The 16,805-nt window shown below is 40.2% G+C and overlaps 1 long non-coding RNA gene across 1 annotated transcript; it reads left to right on the plus strand.

Moving 5' to 3' along the window:
* Window positions 1-11,976: 11,976 nt before the first annotated feature.
* Window positions 11,977-16,190, plus strand: LOC120441901. Its single transcript, XR_005614364.1, has 4 exons — window positions 11,977-12,075; window positions 12,893-12,949; window positions 15,870-15,920; window positions 16,050-16,190. It is a non-coding gene; the product is annotated as an uncharacterized LOC120441901 (long non-coding RNA).
* The last annotated feature ends 615 nt before the right edge of the window (window positions 16,191-16,805 follow it).

Raw genomic sequence — 16,805 nt, forward strand, 5'->3', positions numbered from 1 at the left:
GACACCTGAGACAGCAGGTGTCACAGGGGATGTTTAAAATATCGTCACTGATGTTGAAAAGTCTGAATTAAACTAAAAATGTTGTTTTCTGAAGAATAAAGCAGACTTTGTGAGTGCAAACGTATTTGCATTTGCTAACAAACACAGTTGAACTTTGATGTTAAACAAGCGCTGAAGTCAAAGAGTCTCCACCTACAAACACTTGCGTTCCAAAACAGGAGGTCTGTGTGCAGTCAGGAGGCTGATCACATCCACGATGAGAGGACTCACACTGCTCTGTTTGGTGGGATTTATTCTCACAGCGTCGGTAAGAAAATATCATGTCACTGTTTGATGTTAATGGATTTACTGAAAGGAAGAAATTAAATGATTAAAAAGAATTAACAATCTCACTGAGCTTATAACAAGTGATAATCTACATAAATGTTTAGATTTCATCTTTAATATGGTAGGACTGTTGTTTAACTGCTGTTTAAGTTAGAGTCCAGTATGATTTTAATTTATTTATTTATTTTTTTTACCAAGAATCAGCTGGAGTGTGTCTCATGCTGCTGACTCTGAGATCAACTGATTAATGTTGCTTTGTTTGCTTTGAAATGTCAATGACCTTCCAGCACTGAGGGGAAAAAGGCAAAAATAAAACCTCCAACACTAAAATGTGTATATTGATATTCTATTAAAGCGTTATCCATTTTCTTTCTTTTCAGCTGCATGAAGGAGGCGCAGCACCACCAGTAAGTTAAAAAAACAAAAACACAACCTGTTGCCACGAGTGGCGTTATTCACCAGTAATTATAAAATTATATAATATTATATATAAATGTGTGTGTGTTTAATTTTTTCTTTTAGAAAGCTGGCAACTGGCATCCTCTTGAAAACCCTGCCGCTTTTCCAACTGCTCCACCTCATGTAAGTAAACACCACAAAAATAAGCAATATTTATATGTCCATGTGTAAGGTGTAGAATGATAAAAATGTATAAAATTATTTGGGGGGTTTTTCCCTTGTCATTGTCCTTTACAGTAAATCTCAACTTCTTAGTGTGAGCAGCGCTTCTTTGTGAAATATGACAGAAAACCAAACAACTTGGGGTTTTATTGATTTACGACACAACTATGAAAATGTGGAACCAATAAAATCACAGTACTGCTTTACATTGCAAATACCTGCTTACACGCTAAAAATGGATATGAATACAAGAAAATCTACTGTTTTCAAATGAAGGTAAATTTGAAAACAGTACATTGCTGTCCGTCCGTCCGTCCGTGTATATATGACTCAATGCCCCGCACCTGGATCCTGGAATGCATAGAAATGTACTGCATAGTTCTGCATAGGGCTGAACCCCCTCAGTGAGATCATCAACAAGACTGGCTATGGATGCCGACTACAGAGTGGAGCAGTTGTCAGCCACTTCCTGTACATGGATGACATCAGGCTGTATGCCAAGAGTGAATGAGACTGATCCACACCACCAGTATATACAGCAATGACATCGGAATGTCGTTTGACTGGAGAAATGTAGTTGGATGATAACAAAGAGAGGGAAGGTAGTCAGAACTGAGGGGATCGAACAACCAGAATGCAACATTGCAGGCACAGAGGACAGCCACAATTACCTGGGGATCCCAGCAGGTACATGGGAACCATGAAGAGGTCTGTAGAAAAGTACCTGCAGAGGGTCAGGCAAGTCCTGAGGAGTCAACAGAATGGGAAGAACAAGATCCGGGCTATCAACACCTACCCCCTGCCCGTGATCAGGTACCCTTCTGGGATAATAAGCTGACCAAAGAAGGAGATAGAAGCCACTGACATCAAGACAAGGAACTCCTGACCGTGCATGGAGAGTTTCACCCCAAGTCCAGCACCCTGAGGCTGTACGCTAAACGGAAGGAAGAAGGCCAACGGACATCGATGAATGCATCTTCCTGATGCATTCGTGGATGTCTGTTGGCCCCAACTGACCGCGTGCTCAGTGAATACCTCAGGCAACAGAAACATGAGGAAGAGGAGGAACCATCATGGAAGGATGGTACGGCACGGTATGTACCACAGGCAGATAGAGGAAGTGGCTGGCATCCAGAAATCCTACCAGTGGCTGGACAAAGCTGGACTGAAAGACGGCACAGAGGCACTAATCATGGCAGCACAGGAACAAGCTCTGAGCACAAGATCCATAGAGGCTGGGGTCTATCACACCAGGCAAGACCCCAGGTGCAGGCTGTGCAAAGATGCCCCTGAGACAATCCAGCCCATAACAGCAGGGTGTAAGATGCTAGCAGGCAGGGCATACATGGAACGCCATAACCAAGTGGCCGGCATACAGAAACATCTGTGCCGACTATGGCCTGGAAGTCCCGAAGTCAAAATGGGACTTCCTTATAATAGAAAAGTCTATTATAACATGTAGGGTGGTGGAGAATGACCGAGCTAAGATCCTGTGGGAATTCCGGATACAGACGGACAAAATGGTGGTGGCTAACCAACCGGACATAGTCGTGGTAGACAAACTGAAGAAGATGGCTGTAGTGATCGATGTAGCGGTTCCCAACATCAGCAACATCAGGAAGAAGGATAATGAGAAGCTTGAGAAATACCAAGGGCTCAGAGAAGATGTGGAGGGTGAAGGTTCCCACTGGTAATCGAAACACTAGGTGCAGTGACTCTAAAGCTAGGCGAGTGGCTCCAGCAGATCCCGGGAACAACATTGGACATCTCTGTCCAGAAAAGCGCAGTCCTAGGAACAGCTAAGATACTGCGCAGGACCCTCAAGCTCCCAGGCCTCTGGTAGAGGACCCGAGGATAGACCGCCCGCAGGGGCGAGTGGGGAATTCTAACAAAGATGCCTTGATTTTAAAAAAAATAGATAACTAACAGACGTTAAAATATTTCAATATATTTCAAATAAAGTCATAATTAGAGGGGACGCCCATGAGAGCACTCAGCCTCACCAAATTAACATCTGCCCTGTTGTTGAGAATAAAACAGACTTTGGGCAGGTAAGCAAACAAATCTGAACAAATTTGAACTTTGATGTTAAACAAGAGCTGAAGTAAAACAGCCTCCACCTACAAACACATGCATTATAAAACAGGTCTAAACGCTCACTGGAGGCTGATTACAAAATGAGAGGACTCACACTGCTCTGTTTGGTGGGATTCATTCTCACAGCTTCGGTAAGAAAATATCATATCACTGTTTGATGTTCACAGATATGTTGAAAGCTTATAACAAATGACAGTCTACATAAATATTTATTTAGATATATTTATCATCAAGAATCAGCTGAAGTGTGTCTCATGCTGCAGCTGATTAACTGAGATTAACTTTATTATTTTGATGCGTTGTTTGATTTGAAATAACCTTCAAACATAGAGTGAAAAACATTATTTAAAAAAAACAGGGAAAAATAAAAACCTCCTGTCACGGCTCGGGGCAGTGGCCGTGTGAGGTGAGGAAGGAGGACTCAAATGCAGCACTTATTAAGACGTGAGGGTGATTTATTAAGAATACTGAACATAAAGTGGGGATGGCAAAACAGAACCAAGGATGAACTAAACTGGGAGAAACTAAACTAAAGAGTAGCAAACCTGAAACACGAGAGGAGAACTGCAGGGAGAGCACATAGAGGAGACATAGAGTAATGCAGAGTACGCAGGGTAACACGGAGGACGAACACAGACAACACGACGAGGAGCACAGGCAGACACGCAGTATAAATACACACACCAGGTAATTAGGAAATGGCAGACAGGCCGGGACACAGCTGGAACTAATGGACATAATGAGACACAAACCTACAAAGTAAAACAGGAAACACACAGACTGTTTTACACAACCAACTGGGGACACGAACAGAACACAGGTAGGGATGATAGAAACACACAACTCAAACCCTAAGAACAAATACAAAATCAGAATAAACTAGAAGAATGATAATAATGAACTTAAAGCGCTGGGTCACCGACCCAGGACCATGACACCTCCAGCCCTGCATTTTGGCTTTATATTGTAGGATTCTGTGAAAGTGTTCTGAAAGTGTTATTCATTTTAATTTCAGCTGCATGAAGGAAGCACAGCACCAGCAAAGAATAATGTAAGTCAAAATAAATATGTAAAAAAATAAATAAATTACTGATTATATTTTATTTTGTTTTTCTACCTGTTCCAGCGCTGGGATAAAAATGTAAATGTTGAAAATATATATTACAAATCTGCCATATTAAATTTTGAGCTTTATACGTTATTATAAATGTCATCCACTTTCATTACTGGTCCGTAATGAACGCAACTCAAAAAAGACCATAATCTCAGTGGTAAGATAAAAATTAAATTAAATCTTTGAAAAACTACCAAACTATATTGAACTTTCACAACAAAGACTTAATATTTTTCACTATTAAAGAGGTCAATCTGGACTCTATTTACTAACATATAACGGAGACTATTCCTTATCATCATGAGATGTCTTTTTAATTGAAAAACAACAACAATAAATAACAATTGCCCCATGACGGGGTGTATGGAATTATATTTGTAACCCCTTTTACGGATATAATCTTTGCCCCGGGCCTTGAAATACCAGGAAAATAAACAGATCTATGACTTGCTTCAGAGTTGGGACTTTGATCATCTAGTACGGAGTAAAATTAGACTTATATTCATTTTTTATATTTGCTTCTAAGATCAATTTATCATCCACATCAACAAGTACTTTGTGTAGCCAGATATCTACACAAATTGTGTGAATTCTGTTTTATATTGACTCCTAAAAGCATTTTTACTAACACAACAAGCTCAAACTGCTACAGTGACACAGATGTACTGTATATTAGTATAACCTTAAAACCTGACTTAGAATTTCTTTGTCTTTCATAATTATTTATGTAAATAATGAATACGTATTTCATGTATAAATGTATATTTGTGTAGATTACATTTTATTTCAATGTTGATAGAAAAGTGAAGTACAAAGGCCTGTAACTAATATAAATCAATAAATTTCAGTTGTGCCATGGGTGCTGGAATAGCTTTGAAGGTACACGTGATGGAACAGAATCAGCTGGGGGAAATGACACACAGGTAAAACACCATCAACAACACTATATTTATATATCTATAATTTGTCATAATTTCTTTCTTTTTTTTTTTTTTTTAAAGAAAATTACCAAAAGTGCCTTGAAAAATTGTATTTTAAAACAAATGTCTTAAAAAAGATAAAAGTATCACAAAAACCTGGCCATAGGTGTGATTTTGTGACAGTTAAGTGAAATCATTTGATTTTTTTTCCCTCTGTGTAATTTACAGACTGTTCCTCAGAACATTTCAGTGGAAGCAAAGGTGGACGACCGTGATTCTGCTCTTGTTACTGTCTTACCTAAATAATCATTAAAAGTCTGTTGTGAGAAAAGTTTCCTTTATTTGTTAAGTGTCTCTTATTTGTTGTTATGTGCTTTGTCTAAGGTTATTTAAAAATTTTGACCTCGGGACTTCCAGGCCGTATTCGGCACAGATGTTTCTGTATGCCGACCACTTGGTTATGGCGCTCCATGTATGCCCTGCCTGCTACCATCTTGCACCCTGCTGTTATGGGCTGGATTGTCTCTGGGGCATCTTTACACAGCCTGCACCTGGGGTCTTGCCTGGTGTGATAGACCCCAGCCTCTTTGGATCTTATGCTCAGAGCTTGTTCCTGTGCTGCCATGATTAGTGCCTCTGTGCTGTCTTTCAGTCCAGCTTTGTCCAATTGTCCGATCCATTTCTGGATGCCAGCTACTTCCTCTATCTGCCTGTGGTACATACTGTGCAGGGGCCTGTCCTTCCATGATGGTGCCTCCTCTTCCTCCTCATTCTTGGGTTTCTGCTGCCTGACGTATTCACTGAGCACGCAGTCAGTTGGGGCCATCTCCCTGATGCATTCATGGATGTCCATTGTTTCATCCTGGACTGTGGTGCTGACACTGACCAGTCCCCGGCCTCTTTCCTTCCGTTTAGCGTACAGCCTCAGGGTGCTGGACTTGGGGTGAAACCCTCCATGCAGAGTCAGGAGCTTCCTTGTCTTGATGTCAGTGGCTTCTATCTCCTCCTTTGGCCAGCTTATTATCCCAGGAGGGTACCTGATCACAGGCGCTGATAGCCCGGATCTTGTTCTTCCCATTCTGTTGACTCATCAGGACTTGCCTGACCCTCTGCAGGTACTTGGTGGTTGCAGGTTTCCTAATGACCTCTTCATGGTTCCCATTTGCCTGTGGGATCCCCAGGTACTTGTAGCTGTCCTCTGTCTGCAATGTTGCCTTCTGATGTATAAAATTATTTGTTTATTTGTGCAGGTTATATTTTATTTAGATGTTGGGGAAGGGTTGGGTTTAAAGATCTGTACCTAATGTAATCCAACACATTTCAGAACAAGACCTTGCATCTTCATCCAAATAATGCTACTCATGCTGGAAATGCCACAGAGGTAAAACACCATCAGCACAGCTTTTATAATGTCGAACAACAGCATTTAATCTGGAACAGCACTGACGAGAACAGAGAATATGTGGCAATTCGTTTACATTTTTTTATTTCTCTTTACACTTTATAGGTTCATCACAACAATACAGCTGCAGCAAAACTGATAGAAGACCCGTGATGCTAAAAATGTGGAAACATGAATCTTCACAGAGACAGACGACCGTGATTCTGCTGGTGTTACTGTCTACTCTGAATAAACACTAAAATGATGTTTTGAGAAAAAGATTTTCTTATTTGTTAACATGTATCCTATAGGATCATTTAAAATGTGTTTTTTAAACACATTTAAGAGCTTAAACGTTCATGTCCAAACACACATAAAACACCTATTCTGACAAAATGAGTCGGTGCCACACTGACACTCTGCTGTCTTGCTTCTTCATGAGTATCATCACTGTGGTTGATCTAAATTCCCATCTTTTGTCCTTTTGCTGTTTTAAACACCAAATCCACAAAAACGGTTTGTGACAAACTAACTCGACATGACAGCACCTGTGTGTTACAGGAGCTGCTCCTGCTTTACAAATTTACACCATTAATACAAAATAACCTGACTCGCACTGCTGTATTCTCACAGCATCACAGAGACACTCATATCACTGATGGATGTTCACAGAGTTACTGAACAGAAAAAATTAAATGCATATATATTTAGATTTTTGTAGTTTTATAATTTTTGGACCAGATGGAAACACAAGCTTGACTTAAATATATTTTTTCACCAAGAATCGGCTGGAGTGTGTCTCATGCTGCTGAGCCTCTAAGATTCGATGAATAATTACTTTGCTGTTTTGTTTGGTTTGACATGTCAGAAAGTGCTTCCAGCACTGAGGTTAAAAAAAAAAAAAAAACAAACAAAGAAGGGAAAACTAAAAACCTCCATCACTGAACTTTGATTATTATTCTACTTAGGTTTTATCCATCTTTATTTTAGCTGCATAAAGGAAGCACCAGCAACGAATAAGTTAATTTTAAAAAAAAAAGAAAAAGAGCGAGGGTGAAAAAGTGTTTATGATAACTGTTGAGACGAGTGCTGTTATTCACCACTAAAGTAAAACAGTTAAGGTTGTGTACCTTAACTTGGGGGTGAAAATCAGACAATTATAAAATCTAAAATAATCAAAACAAAACTAAATACAATAATGTTTTTGACTGTCTTGTTCTATGCTCAGTCATCCAGGTAAGTAAAGGTTGATTCTGTCCATCTGCATGTAGAGTTTTCAGTGGGAGAAACGCTTCGTCACTCATCCAAGTGACTTCTGCAGTCTCAGCTGACTGCAGGTTTCCTCAACCTTATAAACAGTACATTTGCACAATGACTAAAACTAGAACCACTGATGAACAGTGGGCTGTGAGGTAATTTCCTTGATCATTAATATGCATATTGTCATGACCATTGATCAACAACCACTGATCAATGGCCATGAGTACCACTGACAGAGAGTTGGGGAATGGCTGCGATCACAGCATTGTAAAGATAGTGAAAGATGTACCCTCAGGCCTCCTCCTCGATTCAGAGATGGTCTTTGCCTTTTCACGTGAATGGCCTCCTTGACTCCGGCTCAAACCAGCGTTCCTCCTTATCCAGGATGTGTACATCCTCATCATTCAGTGTCCACAGGCCTGTAGGTGTGAATAGACTGCAGAGTCCTGGCCTGACGAGTTAGCTCTTCTGTGTTGTCCCATCTGCTTCACCAGAGGTTGTTTGGTTTCTCCTGACACATAAGGGATCATTACGGGTTTTCACTTAGGCGGCAGTTGTCCCCTCCTGGATCGCCTGGAGCTTTCTTTGGGTGCTTTCCCATCTGGGATAACCACATTTACTCGGGGCCTTCCTAATATGATGTTCTTCTGCTTCCCCTGCCGCGGTGTCTGTGGGGATGGTGTTCGCTCTGTGCTGTAGCATCATGATGTCACCCAGTTTGTGCTCCAGCAGATGATGAGAGTCAAACCTTTAATACTGATCTGTATTTGTTGATTTATGGTACACATCAACTTTTAAATGTCCCCCATTACTGATGGATGTTTTTGACTTTTGCATATGTAACTGTAAATTTACCAATTCTTGAAACTTTTTTGATCTTTAACATCCATCACAGGTTTGCAGTGTATGCTTCTGTCCATGTTAAAATCATTTCAAGCCATTATTTGACAGGGATGATGCAGTTTTACGTATTTCAAATACAAACCTGTTGTTAATATTAAATATTTGTGCCCTTTTTGATCTTCATAATTCACTTATTTGATTTCAGTTTTCAGTATCCAGGAAGAAGAAAGATAAGGTTTAAAATCTCTTTTTTCTTTTCCACTTTTTTCTTTTCTTTTTTTTTACAGATTTTAACTTCCACCTGTAATTATTTCTTTCTTTCTTTTTAAAAAAAAAAAAAAATCAGTGTGTTTCTTCTTGTCAGTCATCAAATAATATATTTTAACATTGTGAAGGCTTAAGGTTCACAGAACCTACACATTCAGCACCTGATAAACTAACATGACAACGCCTGTCTGAACAAAGACTAAAGCTGGTTTTGGTCTTTTTAACACTGTTAGTTTATATTTGGATTATTCCATTTAAAAAATTCATTAATAAAATGAAAATTCTTCACCGAACATAACACTTCAGAAAGAAACAGTAAGTAAGTAAGAAAGGCCTGAACTAAACTAGTACAAAATGTTGTAGAGAATAAAGAAGAGTAAAGAGTGCAAACATATTTGCATTTGCTAACAAACAAACAAAGCTGAACTTTGATATTAAACAAGCGCTGAAGTCAAAGAGTCTCCACCTACAAACAAGCATTATAAAATAGCAGGTCCGTCTCTGCAGTCAGGAGGCTGATCACATCCACGATGAGAGGACTCACACTGCTCTGTTTGGTGGGATTTATTCTCACAGCGTCGGTAAGAAAATATCATGTCACTGTTTGATGTTCATGGATTTACTAAAAGGAAGAAATTTAAATGATTAAAAAGAATTAACAATCTCACTGAGCTTATAACAAGTGATAATCTACATAAATGTTTAGATTTCATCTTTAATATGGTAGGACTGTTGTTTAACTGCTGTTTAAGTTAGAGTCCAGTATGATTTTAATTTATTTATTTATTTATTTTTACCAAGAATCAGCTGGAGTGTGTCTCATGCTGCTGACTCTGAGATCAACTGATTAATGCTGCTTTGTTTGCTTTGAAATGTCAATGACCTTCCAGCACTGAGGGGAAAAAAGGCAAAAATAAAAACCTCCAACACTAAAATGTGTATATTGATATTCTATTAAAGCGTTATCCATTTTCTTTCTTTTCAGCTGCATGAAGGAGGCGCAGCACCACCATTGGATGTAAGTTAAAAAAACAAAAACACAACCTGTTGCCACGAGTGGCGTTATTCACCAGTAATTATAAAATTATATAATATTATATATAAATGTGTGTGTGTTTAATTTTTTCTTTTAGAAAGCTGGCAACTGGCATCCTCTTGAAAACCCTGCCGCTTTTCCAACTGCTCCACCTCATGTAAGTAAACACCACAAAAATAAGCAATATTTATATGTCCATGTGTAAGGTGTAGAATGATAAAAATGTATAAAATTATTTGGTTTTTTGTGCAGGTTATATTTTAATTAGATGTTGGGGGAAAGGTCAAGTTTAAAGATCTGTAACTAATATAATCCAACACATTTCAGAACGAGACCTTGCATCCAAATAATGCTACTCATGCTGGAAATGCCACAGAGGTAAAACACCATCAGCACAGCTTTTATACTGTCGGACAGCAGCATTTAATCTGGAACAGCACTGACAAGAGAAGAGAGAATATGTGGCAATTCGTTTACATTTTTTTATTTCTCTTTACACTTTATAGGTTGTTCATCACAACAATACAGCTGCAGCAAAACTGATAGAAGACCCGTGATGCTAAAAATGTTGAAACATGAATCTTCACAGAGACAGACGACCGTGATTCTGCTGGTGTTACTGTCTACTCTGAATAAACACTAAAATGATGGTGTGAGAAATGTTTTCCTCATTTGTTAACATGTATCATATCAGGTCATTTAAAATGTGTTTTTCACCCGAGAGCTCAAACGTTCATGTCCAAACAATCATAAAACACCTACTCTGATAAAATGAGACAAAACAGGAATTCATTACTGAGGCGACTTAATCAAACTTTCATAACACTTAAGCATTGCCTGATTATTTAAGGCTTGATATAATGAAGGCATCACAGTGAGTCGGTACCATACTGACACACTGCCGACTTCTTTATGAGCATCATCACTGCAGTTGATTTAAACTCTTTTGTCCTGTTGCTGTTTTAAACACCAAATGAGCATAAATCCACAACAACAGTTTGTGACAAACTAAGTCGACATGACAACACCTGTGTGTTTCGGTGAGCCGCTGGCTGCTTTTGAAAATTTAGGCAAACTAACATGACGACGCCTCTCTGTGGGGCTGCCCACATTCAGGTCCAGACCAAGAAGGCTAGGCAGCGCCTGTATCACCTCTGACAACTAAGGAAGTTCAGGGTCTCTCCAAAGATCCTCAGGATCTTCTATACAGGCGCTGTGGAGAGCATCCTCACACAGAACATGACAGCGTGGTTCGGGAACAGCTGTGTGAAGGACCAAAAAGCTCTCCAGAGAGTGATCCGTACAGCAGAACGCTGCTGCAGGATTGCTCTCCCCCACTTCAGGACACCTACACCAGGAGATGCCGGACTAGAGCAGCGCAGATACTGAAGGACCCGTCCCATCCTGGCAACAAACTGTTCCAACTTCTACAATCTGGTAGAAGGTTCCGCATCATCCGGGCAAGGACAGAGAGGCTCAAGAAGACCCTAAACCAACACCCCCCCCCACACACACACACACACACGCCATCTCACATCATCTATAATTGACTGAGACTCTCCTCCAGACACTCAATTCCTTTAACTTCCTTTAACTTTAAATATGTTTATATTGTCCATTCTGTAAAATAGTCAGATGTCTATTCATATTAATGTACAGAATTCACCTGCTGCTGCTTCTACTGCACATTCACCCAATGTATATACTATATATATATATTTATAATGTTATTCCTCTACCCCCCATGTTTTTGCACATGTTGAGGATCGTGTCAGGATACATTTCACTGTGTGTTATACTTGTATAACTATGCATGTGACAAATAAAGAACCTTGAACCTCTGAACAAAGACCAAAGGTGGTTTTGGTCTTTTTAACACTGTTAGTTTACATTTTGATTATTCTATTTTTTTAAAATCATTAATAAAATGAACATTTTTCGCCAAACATAGCACTTCAGGAAGAAACAGTAAGTAAGGTCTGAATTAAACTAGTACAAAATGTTGTTTTCTAGAGAATAAAGAAGAGTAAAGAGTGCAAACATATTTGCATTTGCTGCACTTTGATATTAAACAAGAGCTGAAAGAGTCTCCACCTACAAACACTTGCATTATAAAACAGGAGGTCTGTGTGCAGACAGGAGGCTGATCACATCCACGATGAGAGGACTCACACTGCTCTGTTTGGTGGGATTTATTCTCACAGCGTCGGTAAGAAAATATCATGCAAGAAAATGTTTGAGCTTCCATTAATGAACTGATTTACTGTTGTCTAACATTCAGATTTAAACACAAGTTTGACTTAAATGTGATTTTTTTCACAACGAATCAGCTGCTGCTGACTCTCTGAGATTTACTGATTCATTATTTGCTTTGAAATGTCAATGACCTTCCAGCACTGAGGTAATAAAATAAAAATGAATAAAAACCTCAATCTTTTAACTTTGGTTTTGTATATTATCATTATGCATAAAATTGATCCATTTTCATTATAGTTGCATGAAGGAAGCACAGCCCCACAAGCAAAAAGTGTTTTTTGTAACTTTTAAAACAAGTACTATTATGCACGACTAAAGAAGCCATAAATAAAAAAGTTATTTTGTGTACCTTAACTGTTATGCTTCGTTGTAAAAATCACCTATTTACAGCGTCTCAAATGATCAAAACAAAAGCAAATATAATGACTTTTTTGGCTGTGTCACTGTGTAATTTATGTTTCTGTGTGTTAAAATTATGTAAAGTCATTATTTGACAGAAACGATTCAGTTTTACGTAGTTAGAGTACAGATGATGAAACAGCTGCACACAGAGGTTACTATTGTTAGTTTTAAACCTTTATCACATAATTTACATATTCAGTTTCAGTTCTCAGAATCCAAAAAGAAGAAGCAAAATGTTACAATTTCTTTCTTCTTTGTGTCAACTTCTGCCTGCACTTATTTTTGTCTCTTTTCACACTTGAAAGGATATTTGTAAAAGAGCAAGCTCAAGCTTCTTATTAGTTTATTGTATATATTTTCTATTTTAGACCGCACACTGGCACCCTCTCGAAAATCCTCTTTCTTTTCCAACTGAACCAACAAGCGTAAGTACTGCAGAGGTACAGCACCAGAAACATGACCACTATTTATGTCTTATAATTTTATATTTTAATTTGGCCGTAGGTGACATTCCATGTCCAGGGCTGGACTGGGACAAAAAATCAGCCCGGGCATTTTGACTAGAGACCGGCCCACCAGGATAGAGATTGAAAATGTGACGTCATTCAGGGGTAAAACCGCAAAGGATTCTGGGAACTTGAGGCAAGAGGTACTAGCGCACGCAGGCTTTCAATTGAACTCAGTTACACAGCGATAAAAAGAAACACAAAAAATGGCAAGAAGCTGTTGTATTATTAACTGCAATAGCCGGTCGCATGACAGCCACGGGAAGCCGACGGGTAAAGAGATCGTTTTTTTTATCGGATTACGTCCTTGAAGAGAAATCTTTTAAGCCATGTTTCCGAAGTAAGAGCCGACGGATGGCCTGGATATACCAAATATAACGTCTCAGAACACCAGCTCACATGTTAGTCTGCCCCAAGCATTCCCACAAAGGTCAGTGTTTTGTAGTAGTTAATACGTCATTTTTCTTAACATAATTGGTGATATAGGTTACAAGCAAGTCTGGCGCTGAACAGAAATTGTCGGGCTATGCTCCTTTATTTATTGTGCATAAATAGTGAATTGTCCTGACACAATATTGCGTTTCGCTTCTGTTATTACCACGGTACATTGACAAAAACATATACTTTTATTCACAGGATAAAACATATAATTGTAAATCTGAGCGTGGTGAAAGTTGGGCAGCACGCAAACATCTTTTGTCCACTCTGTGTGCTTGTAATGGTCTGACCCTTTCACTCCTTTGATTTTTTCCTCGTATCTTTTCTTTGCCTTTTCGTCGAGTCTGTCTTTGTACGGTCCGGCATTGTTCTCCTTAGTTTTGTACATTCCTTTTTTGGGGGGCAAAGAAAAACCAGGAAGGTACTGGAACGACAGAATGAACGTTTTGCGGTGCTGCAAATGCTTGCATTTGATGCGGTACTTTGATTGTTTTGCCTCGAGTTCCCGGCATGCAATGCGCGAAAATCACGTGATCTGTCAATCGCTATAGGAAAAACCTTAAATTAAGACCAAGAACACTAGAGGTGAGACATGATCATTAATTAAAATTAAAATTAATAAATGACAGATTTAGTGATATTTTCATAAACACCTCCTTTCCTTTTTTTGTTCTCCATTTTCTTTAGTTCGTCTATAAGATTGCTAAACAAGGGGGAGGGTGCATCCGGCCTCCTCGGCTGTAATTGGTCCAGCCCAGAGTCGATCATGACCAATTGGCCAATCCAACACCTTTCATTATATATACCCTTCCTAAAAAAAAAAAAAAAAAAATCCATCGGCCCATAAAAACAAAAAATCGCCAGCGGCCCACCGGGCAAATGCCCGGTATGCCCGATGGCCAGTCCAGCTATGTCCATGTCCCTATTGCCAGTCTTGGCAGCCGGGGATCGGTCCGCCAGGGCCTCCGCTCCTGGCCGCCGCCCGACACACAATGCACCCAACCCCTATGGCGCCTCCTGCGGGTGGTGGGCCTGCGGGAGGATGGGCCCATGTCTCCTCTTCGGGCTGTGCCCGGCCGGGCCCCATGGACTAAGGCCCGGCCACCAGACGCTCGCCCTCGGGCACCCTCCCCGGGCCTGGCTCCAGGGCGGGGCCCCGGTAACCCTATCCCGGGCAGGGTAAACTGTTCCCTCGATGTTCTTTTCATACGGGTCTTCTGAAGAGGAGGAGTTTAAGTATCTCGGGGTCTTGTTCGCGAGTGATGGGAGAAGGGAGCCGGAGATCGACAGACGGATTGGTGCTGCGGCTGCAGTGATGCGGACGCTGCACCGGTCCGTCGTGGTGAAGAGGGAGCTGAGTGTAAAAGCGAAGCTCTCAATTTACCGGTCGATCTACGTCCCGACCCTCACCTATGGCCACGAGCTGTGGGTAGTGACCGAAAGAACGAGATCGCGGATACAAGCGGCAGAAATGAGCTTCCTCCGAAGGGTGGCTGGCCTCTCCCTTAGAGATAGGGTGAGAAGTTCGGCCATCTGGGAGGGGCTCAGAGTAGAGCCGCTGCTCCTCCACATCGAAAGGAGCCAGTTGAGGTGGTTCGGGCATCTGACAAGGATGCCCCCTGGGCGCCTCCTGGGTGAGGTGTTCGGGCATGTCCCACCGGGAGGAGGCCCAGGGCAGACCCAGGACGCGCTGGAGAGATTATATCTCTCGGCTGGTCTGGGAACGCCTTGGTGTTCCCCCGGATGAGCTGGAGGAGGTGGCTGGGGAGAGGGAGGTCTGGGCTTCTCTGCTTAGGCTGCTGCCCCCGCGACCCGATCTCGGATAAAGCGGATGAGGATGGATGGATGGATTTGGCCGTAGGTGTGAATGTTAGCATGAATGGTTGTCTGTGACAGGCTGGTGATGTCTTGAGAGTGTACTCTGCCCTTTGCTTAATGACAGCTAAGATAGACTCTCAATCCACTCTCAATTAGCCGATGACCTGCTCTATCTCCTGAGCTACAGCCAGCACGAGTCGAGCTACAGTTTCTAGACTCTGTAAAGTTTTGTTGCAAAAGATTGGTTTTGGTCAGTCAAAAACCCCATTTGAATAGTTTTTACTATCAGTGTAGTGTCACTCAGAGAAAAACATAAGAACAATAAAGCTGACAGTCCCAGCCACAGATGAGCTGATAGGTTTTTTTTAAAAAAAAAGATCTGTGCAACTGCTCAACCCGACTGCCTGGAGCAACAGAGCTGTACAGGAACATGACTTTAAAAAATGGAGAACAATTTTAATTAGCACTGCCTTATCTTTAAATCTGTTCATACACGTCAATGATGTATAAAATTATTTGAGCAAGTCATATTTCATTAATTGAGTTTAAAGATCTGTAACTAATGTAATCCAACACATTTCAGAACGAGACCTTGCATCCAAATAATTCTACTCATGCTGGAAATGCCACAGAGGTAAAACACCATCAGCACAGCTTTTATAATGTCCGACAACAGCATTTAATCTGGAACAGCACTGACAAGAGAAGAGAGAATATGTGGCAATTCATTGAAATCTTTTTATTTTCTCTTCACACTTTATAGGTTCATCACAACAATAGAGCGGAAGCAACAGTGAAAGAAGACGCGTGATGCTCAAAATGTTGAAACATGAATCTTCACAGAGACAGACGACCGTGATTCTGCTGGTGTTACTGTCTATTCTGAATAAACACTAAAATGATGTTTTGAGAAAAGTTTTCTTTATTTATTAAGCTTAATAAAAGGTCTTTAAAAATGTGTTTTTCAAGAGCTGGAAAAAAGACCTACTCTAACAAAATGAGACAACATAGGACTTAATAACTGATGTTAAATTTTCAAGTTAATCATATTTCATTAACAATTAGGCACTGCCTGGTTATTTAAGGTCTAAGAAACTGAATGCATCACATCAGATTCGGAGCTGCAGGGGTGTTTCTAGGACTTTCTTAACAAGATGGCAGAGGGGGGGCAATATTCATGTGTGCTCTCCATTTAATGTCCTCAGCTTGTAATGTTTAGACTTTGAAATCCAGTTACTTTGATTACTTTGCTTTGTTCCCTCACAAACCACAAGCTTTACATAAAAGCAGATACAAATTTAACCTATTAACAGTTAGACAATTACAGATCAAAAATAAAGTAAGCTAGTCACACGAAGTAATGTAACAGCTACACATTTTAAAATCAATATTAGCTCATAGCTTTATAAGTCATTTTAAGTGTAAGAGTGGTTTTTCTGCATATTACTTGCAGAAACGTGCAGATCCAATCACCGGTGTTGTTAAAACGCGATTGTGATTGTGCGGAGTGATTGACAGT

Source organism: Oreochromis aureus, linkage group 9 (genome assembly GCF_013358895.1).
Source record: "Oreochromis aureus strain Israel breed Guangdong linkage group 9, ZZ_aureus, whole genome shotgun sequence".
In the NCBI taxonomy this organism is placed as follows: domain Eukaryota; kingdom Metazoa; phylum Chordata; class Actinopteri; order Cichliformes; family Cichlidae; genus Oreochromis; species Oreochromis aureus.